The 10,000-nt window shown below is 59.1% G+C and overlaps 2 non-coding genes and 1 pseudogene across 2 annotated transcripts in view; all 3 read right to left on the bottom strand.

Moving 5' to 3' along the window:
• The window catches only part of LOC145274269 (large subunit ribosomal RNA), a 5,720-nt gene extending 3,140 nt beyond the window's left edge, over positions 1 to 2,580 (bottom strand). The window contains exon 1 of the ribosomal RNA XR_013866628.1: positions 1 to 2,580. This exon is cut by the window's left edge and continues 3,140 nt beyond it. This is a non-coding gene — a ribosomal RNA (large subunit ribosomal RNA).
• Positions 2,581 to 3,175: 595 nt separating this feature from the next.
• Positions 3,176 to 3,333, bottom strand: LOC145274272 (5.8S ribosomal RNA). Its single transcript, XR_013866630.1, has one exon. It is a non-coding gene; the product is annotated as a 5.8S ribosomal RNA (ribosomal RNA).
• A 395-nt stretch (positions 3,334 to 3,728) lies between these two features.
• LOC145274265 (small subunit ribosomal RNA) lies at positions 3,729 to 6,100 on the bottom strand (annotated as a pseudogene).
• Positions 6,101 to 10,000: the final 3,900 nt, after the last annotated feature.

Raw genomic sequence — 10,000 nt, 5'->3', positions numbered from 1 at the left:
CCTCCTACTCGTCGCGGCATCGTTTCGGCGCGAAAGTTCATCGCTCCTCGCCGCGACGGTCCGGCATCGGTCCGTCGCTCCAGCGCCATCCATTTTCGGGGCCGGTCGATTCGGCAGGTGAGTTGTTACACACTCCTTAGCGGATTCCGACTTCCGTGGCCACCGTCCTGCTGTCTATATCGACCGACACCCTTTCGGGGATCTCATGGGCGTCGCGTTAGGCACCTTAGCCGGACGTTTGGTTCATCCCACAGCGCCAGTTCTGCTTACCAAAAGTGGCCCACTTGGCACTCGCATTCGAGGTGACCAACCGCCCAGCGAAGCGTGCTGGCGGCGGCGGCCGGATGGGTCGGCTCCGTCGTTCGGGAGAGTCGGCCCGTTCCACCCGTTCCGAGTTCGAGAGTAGGTCGAGGCCGTGAACGGCCCCGGGGCCTCCAATCGTTCGCTTTACCGGATGGAATTGCGACGATCGAGCGCCAGCTATCCTGAGGGAAACTTCGGAGGGAACCAGCTACTAGACGGCTCGATTGGTCTTTCGCCCCTACACCCGGTTCCGACGATCGATTTGCACGTCAGAGGCGCTTCGGACTTCCACCAGAGTTTCCTCTGGCTTCATCCCGACCGGGCGTGGATCGCCATCTTTCGGGTCCCTGGTCGCTCGCTACGCCAGAGTCGGCCGAGTCGTACTCGGAAAAAGGGGAAACCGACCCGGGGGTGATGCGCCCGCGCGCAGCGCCTAAACTCGACGACAAAATAGGACTAGTTCAAGCCGCGGGATCTCACCGATGGGCGGAAGGAGGATATGGAAGCTGGCGCCCGGCAATTCCCCTTTTTGGAAGATGCGCCGGTCCCCTCTCGGGGAGGAGGGAAAAACAACCGCACGTCAGCCACGAGCCTTCCCTCTCCTATCTCTCTCGGGAAGAGAGAAAAAAGGAAAAGTTGCGGGCACCGCAGCAGCGACGGCGGAAGGCCGAAAACGCCGCGCCGGCGGGATCGGGCACGGCTCGGAGGCGGGTGAGGCGAGGAGAAGACGACGGCACGAGACCGACGACACCCCCCGACGACCCCCGGACGACTTTGCCACGACACCTCTCCCGATCGACGCCCTCCTACACGCTCTCTCGCTTTCGCTTCGCCTTCGGGGTTAGTCAGAGGTGGCCCCTACGACTCGCGAACGGCCAGGACTCCTCGGTCCGTGTTTCAAGACGGGTCGGGTGGGTTGCCGATGCACGTCGCTGACCCGGGGTGGCGGGCGGCTCGAGTAAAAAAGCGTCGCCGAGCGACCTCTCCGGAAACGGAAACGGGCGCGGGCGGGGTTGCCCCCGACAAGAACCCGAAACGTCGGCGAGGTGCGTGACGGCGAGGCCGCGCCAGTCCTATCCCGCCTCTCATCGCGCACGCGCCCGAGACGGTGGGGCGCCTAAGGAGCGACACACAGAGTGCGTCGCCCGCACGCGACTTCCGGCGGGATCAAAACGGACCGGCTCGCCACGTGTAACGGATCGTGTCAGATTTCCTCCGTTCCCGGCAGAAAGGGGCAGTTACGTTCGCGGGCCCGACGGCCGGTGGCCCCCGACTTCACAAGGTGGGAAGACGGGGGTTTTCAGGGTGATGAAACGCCTGCCGCCTACGGAAAAAAACCCGCGTGTTCGACCTGCACGCCGGGAACGGGTCGCGACGACGGACCGGAGGGGAAGTGCGTCCGGTGCCGGCCGCGCGGAGGTCGCGCCGAAGCGCCCGCGCCATGATTACGCCGAGCGATGAGAAGGGGACGGGTGCAGCGGAGTCGCGCGCGGAGGGAGCAGGAGGAAAGAAGAAGCGGCGGCGACGGATGCGGCGGGTTAGGGCCCGGCGGCAGCAGCGATCGAGAGGACGAGTCCCCTCCGTCGCAGCCAACCGACGCAGCCACCTACCGACGCCGCGGTCGTCACCACGTTTCCCTTCCCGCTATCCACGCGGCCCGTCTCCTTCGTCGGCGACGCGGGCACAAAAGCTGGCCCGCGGAGAACGAGTTCCCCGCGGACACGACGAACGACGACCTGTGCCGCGACGGCCTCTCTTTCAAGAACACACATCGAGTTTGGGCTCGAGCCTAGGCAGCACCGGACTGAGTCCCCCCGCGATCGCGGTGAGCGGTCCCACCCGTTTACCCCTGGGCGGTTTCACGTTCTCTTGAACTCTCTCTCCAAAGTTCTTTTCAACTTTCCCTCACGGTACTTGTCGACTATCGGACTCGTCCCGGTATTTAGCCTTGGATGGAGCTTACCACCCGATTTGGGCTGCGTTCCCAAGCAACCCGACTCTCGGATCGAAGGCCGTCGCTCGCCGTCCGCACCGAATGGGCCTGGCACCCGCCGCGGGCGGCCCCGATCGAGGGAACTCCGAACTATGCGAGACGAAAACGAACGGCTGCCTTCGACCCATGCGCCACACGTCCCGAAGCCTTTAACTTGCGACGGGATTCGGCGTTGGGCTTCTCCCGGTTCACTCGCCGTTACTAAGGGAATCCCGGTTGGTTTCTTTTCCTCCGCTTAGCGATATGCTTAAGTTCAGCGGGTCGTCTCGTCCGAGCCGAGGGCGGCGGTTTTTAGTAGAGTGTGGTGTTTGGAGGAGAGGAATCTCGATCGGTACCCTCCGTGTGACGACGGCTGGCCGATATAGCGCCCGTCCGACCGAAAATGAAGAAGCCAACAATTAAAAAAAAAGCGTGGGTCCTCCCCATCCGACGTTGCCTACGACGCGGCCACCTTTTTACGGTGCGACGGCCGTGCTCGTCGCGCTGCTCGAGGCGTCGCTGAGAGACACCTTCATGAGGCAGAGAGCGAGACGAGCAGGCGGCGCTTACGTCGGCAGTCGGTTAGGTCGGTGCTTTTTTTTTTGTTTTGTTCTCCCTTCGGCTGCTTTCGGACAGACTCCTCCTGCTCCTCCTCCACAGTGTTTCTTCACGCGGTCGAAAAGGGAAAAGACTCCGCGGTCTGCCAGCGGGAGACGAAGGAGGAGGCCGGAGAGGGTTTTAAAAAAAAAAAAGACATTGAAAGGAGTCAATTCTTTTTTTATTTTTCTTCCCCCTCGTCACTCGCTCCTGCGACGTCCCGGTTACCACCGTGCCGAGGACCGGGCGGGCACGGGGACGGCAAGATGTCGTTTCGTTAACGGAGAAAGACATGTAACGTTCCGCCTCTCGACCGGACGTGGCCCCGAGACAAGGGATCTCGGGGCCGCAATGTGCGTTCGAGGTGTCGATGTTCACTGAGTCCTGCAATTCGCATCAGTTCTCGCGGCTGGCCGCGCTCTTCATCGACGGACGAGCCGAGTGATCCCCCGTCCAGGGTTCAGCACTTGGGTTTTTTATATTAGTTTTTGTTTATATAGATTTAGTAGTGTGCGAGGAGGTCTGTGCGAGGAGGCGTGACGGCATTGCAATGTCGCGAGTAGTTTGTTTTTAGCTAGCGGCGGTGGCACAGCGGCTGCAAAAAAAACAAAAAACGATAAAGCGGCGACAAGGCAAAGAAGAAGCGGCCATCACTTGCGGTGGGCGAAAAAACAAACAGGTGGTAAGACGCGGAAGCAAGCAAGAAGAGCTGGGGCTTTAAAAACCTCCGCGTCACCACAAATCTATCTCTCGCTCCGCCTTTTATAGGTTTGTTTGCGCGCATTCGAGGCGTTGACGCCGACAGACAGAGGAGGTAGGCCGGAAAACAACAAACCAGTCTCGAACGGGAAAACGGTAATGATCCTTCCGCAGGTTCACCTACGGAAACCTTGTTACGACTTTTACTTCCTCTAAACGATCGGGTTCGGTCGTCTTCTCCAGGCATCGAACGCCGAGGCGTAGATGCACGAGTGTCGTGACGGACACGTCGCGCACTGCCCGGCGGCGTCGTCGGCCAGATCCGAGGACCTCACCGGACCGTTCGATCGGTAGTAGCGACGGGCGGTGTGTACAAAGGGCAGGGACGTGATCGACGCGGGCTGTTGACCCGCGCCTACCGGGAATTCCTCGTTCACGGGGTTGGTTACAGGCCCCGATCCCTATCACGGGAGGTGGTTCAGAGGTTTCCCAACCCTCTCGGGCCGGGGCGAAGTCCCCGCTGATACCTCCAGTGTAGCGCGCGTGCGGCCCCGGACATCTAAGGGCATCACAGACCTGTTATCGCTCCGCCTCGTGTGGCTTTCTGCCACCCGTCCCTCTAAGAAGTGCGTGAGAAAACCGACCCGGACCCGAGCGCCACGGAGGACGCCGAGCCCGCCGTAAAAATCACTGACATCGGCGCACTAGTTAGCAGGCCGGAGTCTCGTTCGTTATCGGAATCAACCAGACGGATCGCTCCACCAACTAAGAACGGCCATGCACCACCACCCACCGAATCGAGAAAGAGCTATCGATCTGTCAATCCTACCGGTGTCCGGACCGGGTGAGTTTTCCCGTGTTGAGTCAAATTAAGCCGCAGGCTCCACTCCTGGTGGTGCCCTTCCGTCAATTCCTTTAAGTTTCAGCTTTGCAACCATACTCCCCCCGGAACCGAACTCTGGTTTCCCGCAGGCTACCCGCCGGGTCATGGAAGCGAACGCCGGCGGATCGCCGGTCGGCATCGTTTACGGTCGGAACTACGACGGTATCTGATCGTCTTCGAACCTCCGACTTTCGCTCTTGATCGAGGAAAACGTGCTTGCCACACGCCATCGCTGCAGTTCGTCTTGCGACGATCCAAGAATTTCACCTCTAACGTCGCAATACGAGTGGCCCCGACCGCTCCCTTCGATCATTGCCTCGCCGTAGACGGAGACCGACAGACGTAGACGAGGCCCTCTTCCATCATTCCATGCTTATCGTATGCAAGCTTGAACAGCCCGCTCTGAGCACTCTAATTTTTTCAAAGTGAACGTACCGGCCGCCGCGGACACTCGGTTAAGAGCACCCTTGGAGGAGAAACCGCCGACCGCAACACGCGCGCAGACAAGACACGAAGCAGGGACTCGGAGCGGACCGGGGGGTTCAAAAAAAAAGAGGAACGCGCGGAAAGGGAGAGGGAGAGAAGCGCGGGGGTCAGAGTGCGGGGATGCGAATGAACACACCCAAACACACACACGTAGCACCCCCCCGTTAGACTACTCCCGGAACCGAACCGACGACCACTTGTTTTTTTTTTTCCCGGATCCCGATCACGACCTCCTCGTCCACCTCGCCGGCAGGACCGCGTGGCGGGTATGCTAGCGGTTGACACCGGCGGAAAGGGCCGGGAATGCGAACGGACGACCAAAGTCAACGACGGACGATGGCGCCGCCGCCCCGGGGCCGCTTGCGCGACCACGAACCCGAGTTCGGACTACGAGCTTTTTAACCGCAACAACTTTAATATACGCTACCGGAGCTGGAATTACCGCGGCTGCTGGCACCAGACTTGCCCTCCGGTTGGTCCTCGTTAACGGATTTGAAGTGTACTCATTCCGATCGCGGGGCCTCGACAGAGTCCCGCGTCGTTATTTTTCGTCACTACCTCCCCGTGCCGGGAGTGGGTAATTTGCGCGCCTGCTGCCTTCCTTGGATGTGGTAGCCGTTTCGCATGCTCCCTCTCCGGAATCGAACCCCGATTCCCCGTTACCCGTAGTAACCACGGTAGGCACTTAACCGACCGTCGACAGTTGATAGGGCGGACCCTCGAGAGACCCGTCGCCGGGCGTGAAAGCTCGTGCGATCGACCAGTGAGTTATCCAGAGTCACCAAAGCGGAGCGCGCCGCCCTATGAGCCCCGCCACCGAACGGACCCGCGAGCGGGAACGCCGACGACGGGAGGACGGAATGACGCGCATCGGTCTCAGTCTAATATGTAGCGCCGCGACCCGGAACGGCCGACGCGGGTGCCAGCGCGCGAGGCGTGGCGACGACGGCGCGCCGACCGATCGCGGCCTGTGTCACATGTATTAGCTCTAGAATTGCCACAGTTATCCATCGCCTCCGAGGAGGAATACGGTCCCGAGGATTAGGTCCGGTTCCTGAGCCATTCGCGGTTTCGCCCGTTCTAATGCGTGGCGTGAACTTACACTTGCATGGCTTAAGCTTTGAGACAAGCATATGACTACTGGCAGGATCAACCAGGTATCGTTGGAATTTGGGACTTTGTTTCGACAGAACGACAGACCGACCGACCGACCGACCGACATAAGACAGACAACTACAACGACGGGCACGTGTTTATTTGTTTTTCGAGGAGGTTCGCCGTCAGTAGAAGCGCGCTGCCCGCGCTGATGGCCTCTTTTTTGTTTCTCCCCTGACTTGGACCGAGACCGAGACTCAAAGAACGAAAGCGACCAACGTCGACAACAACAACGACAACGGCACCCTTGACAGCGATACATACGACAAACGACAAGCAGCACGACGGCAGTGCACACGGACATCGAGGGTCAAGGTGCAGACTGAACTCGCCGAGGTCGTCGTCATCGTGGTCGCCATCGATTCCGTCTCGTCGTCGTCGTCGTCAACGTCCACGTCACAGCCGGCCGAGAAGAGAGAACAGACGACAGCGTCGACAACAACAACATCGACAACGGCACCCTTGACAGCGATACATACGACAAACGACAAACAGCACGACGGCAGTGCACACGGACATCGGAGGTCAAGGTGCAGACTGGAATCGTCGAGGTCGTCGTCATCGTGGTCGCCATCGATGCCGTCTCGTCGTCGTCGTCGTCGTCTTCGTCGTCGTCGTCATCAACGTACCAACCGACCGAGACGAGAGAGCAAGCAACAACGTCGACAACAACAACGACAACGGCACCCTTGACAGCGATACATACGACAAACGACAAACAGCACGACGGCAGTGCACACGGACATCGGAGGTCAAGGTGCAGACTGAACTCGTCGAGGTCGTCGTCATCGTGGTCGCCATCGATGCCGTCTCGTCGTCGTCGTCGTCTCCGTCGTCTCGTCGTCGTCGTCGCCAACGTCAACGTCAACATCACAGCCGTCATCGGGGAGGAGCTGGACCAGGGCAGCGGCGGCGTAAATTTTCCCGTCACCTTCGTCGTCGCCTTCGTCGACCGACCGACCGACCCGTCGTGTTCGTGCTCGGAAAACCGAGGAGAGACAACGTGCACATGGCGCGTTCTCGCAAGCGGCTCCTCGGTCCGATTTTTTTGGGCGGCTTTTTCGAGCTTTTTTTTTTTTTTCTCACCCTTTCGTCCGTGCGACGGCGAACGTTAGGGGAAAAAAAAAAAAAAAAAAAAAACGACAACAACGCGGCGGACCGGGCGAACAACATCGTCGACACACACGACATTGACGACCGGTCCCCCTTTTCACAATCGCATCGAGATAAAAACGAACGAGTCCGATTCGAGCACCGAGTCGCGAGCGGGAGGACTGTCGGTGCAAGTATCGATCACTGACGTGAGCGCTTCGCCGGACAGAGGATGGCTCATCCGGCAGCCGTGCAAATCGACGGTATGGGAAGAACGAACAAGAAGAGCAACGACTTGATCGGCGGCTTGGGAACTGCGGACGGTGAAAACGGGTTAATCGACTGCGACCACGACTGCTCGATCGATCTTCTTTGGCGCTAACAAAGGTGGAGGTGGCGCAAGAAGGGACTAGCGCTATCACCGTCCACGTATCAGAAGATGCGGCGGCAGACGTCGACGCTTATGCGTTGTCGGACGAGAAGTCGCTGCAGCACGTGTACCGCGAGCGGGACGTCCAAGGTTTTGCCAGACGGAAAGAAATCGGGTGTCAGCGAACGTTCACACGGCTGTGAGATCGGACGCTGACAGGAGTAGGAGGCGGCAGGCAGGCGGCGGTTACGGCGGCGGCGCCTGCTGCTGCTCATCCTCCTGTTTGCTGCGGCGACTTCCAGGACGGGAGAGCATCGAACAACGTACGTATGGTTACAAGGGGATCAGGATCTACATAGTGCATCCCCCGCGGCTATTTTTGTTTGTTTGTTCGCTCGTTCGTTAATTCGTTCGTTCGTTCGTTCGTTACAATGTACGTTTTTCCGTTCGACGGCGGCAGAGAGCGGCGGCGTTTCTCCCTAATCCGGAGGATTTATCGGTCGCACAGCGATGGGTCGTTCGGCCGATCATCGAAAGATTCGCAGGTAGTGGTTGAATGGCAGAACGGCAGCAACAACAGCGGCGGCTGAGAGCGGCGAACGCTGAGGCGGAAGCAGAAGCTGCAGCAAACGTATCGGCTAAACATGGTGGACATAGATATGGCTGACGACGCGGGTACCACGACGACTATGGAACCAGGAAAAGGAGCCGTTAGTTGTTCCAACATATCGTTCGACACGTCGAGCAGCCCTAGGTCCACGGAGAAGCACACACACGTACCACGTATTATAACCTAACGACGATGAGCGGGCGCACGGTTGGCAGGAACGAAGGCGGCGGATCAAAACAAGTTGGAGCGCGGCGACAGCGATAACGGTGACAGCCCTAGGCGGCGGAGATGCCACTTTCTGACGCCTTTGCGACAAGCCCGTAGAGACGTTCCGGACCACCACGAGGCAAAGAGTCGCTGCTCCGACGAACCGACACACCAAAGTGTGCTTCCTACCGAACATGTTTTATAAAACTTTCAAACTGGAAAACCCCAGAAATGGTGTTGGTATTTGTCCAGACCCACCTCCGACACCTGAAAATGGTGGTCAAAAAAAACGTCGATTATACGAAGCGACATTTCTGGTCGGCGATTTTCCAGTTTTACGCCTACTGCCACATGGGGATGTCGGTAGGCGTCGCAAAGTGCCTTCTCGTAGGCTAGGCACACCAGGACTTTGTCATTTTTTTCCCCCTCGACATTCCTGGTCCGGTCTATTCCGATTTTACACCTACCGCCATGTGGGGGTGGCAGTAGGCGTCGAAAAGTGCCTTCTCGACCGCTAGCGACACCACTACTTTATCGAGCTCTGGAGGCCCGCACACCGACCCGGGGGCCGCGGAGTCGACCCCGGGGGCCTCCGCCTCTCGCCGCCGCTCACTTGGACGCCTTCCGCAACCTGTGGTCCCGCTCGGGGCCGCCGGGAGCCTCGCCGACCTGACCGGTGTCGGTAGGCGTCTGGAAGCGCCCGGCCGACCTGGACGAGGTCCCCCTGGCCCCCGGGGGACACCCCTTAGTTGGATGGGGGTGCTGTCCCGGGCACACATGCAACCCGCGGCCGCCTACCGACAGCCCCCGTCGCTCGATCGCTACTCCTTTCCAACATATGTCGGAGAAGCCGGGCGGTTGTGAAACCCCAGAAATGGTGTTGGTATTCGTCCAGACCCACCTCCGACACCTGAAAATGGTGGTCAAAAAAAACGTCGATTATACGAAGCGACATTTCTGGTCGGCGATTTTCCAGTTTTGCGCCTACCGCCATGTGGGGGTGGCAGTAGGCGTCGAAAAGTGCCTTCTCGACCGCTAGCGACACCACTACTTTATCGAGCTCTGGAGGCCCGCACACCGACCCGGGGGCCGCGGAGTCGACCCCGGGGGCCTCCGCCTCTCGCCGCCGCTCACTTGGACGCCTTCCGCAACCTGTGGTCCCGCTCGGGGCCGCCGGGAGCCTCGCCGACCTGACCGGTGTCGGTAGGCGTCAGTCAAACTTGCTTAAGAGGCAAAGCCTCCTCACACCTTAAGAGAGTCACAGTTAGTCCCGCCGTTTACCCGTGGTCGTCGTCGTCGTCGTCGTCGTCGTCGTCGGGGGTGCCGGTCGGTGTGTTTCGGCGTGTTTCTTTCTTACTTTAGCTCGCTCCTATAAGCTAACTCAGCAGCCCTGCTAAAATCAATTTATCATTATTTTCAATCTATCGAAAATCTTAATTTATTATTATTTTCCAACTATCGAAAATCTTAATAGAGTTGGGGTTTTTTTGTTTGTTTTTTTTTAAAATTCCATTGTAACAACAGACAGCCAGCAGCATGTGGTGTCGGTAGGCGTCCTGGAAGCGCTTGAGGAGGCAGAGGAGTTGGCAAGCTCGCTAAACTGCCCGCTGGTGTGGTGGTGTCGGT

This window comes from Euprymna scolopes, unplaced genomic scaffold, assembly GCF_053919585.1.
Source record: "Euprymna scolopes isolate OS-2025 unplaced genomic scaffold, ASM5391958v1 sca307, whole genome shotgun sequence".
NCBI lineage: Eukaryota > Metazoa > Mollusca > Cephalopoda > Sepiida > Sepiolidae > Euprymna > Euprymna scolopes.
Note: the sequence above shows the minus strand (reverse complement) of the source record. Positions and strands in the feature narration are given on the sequence as shown.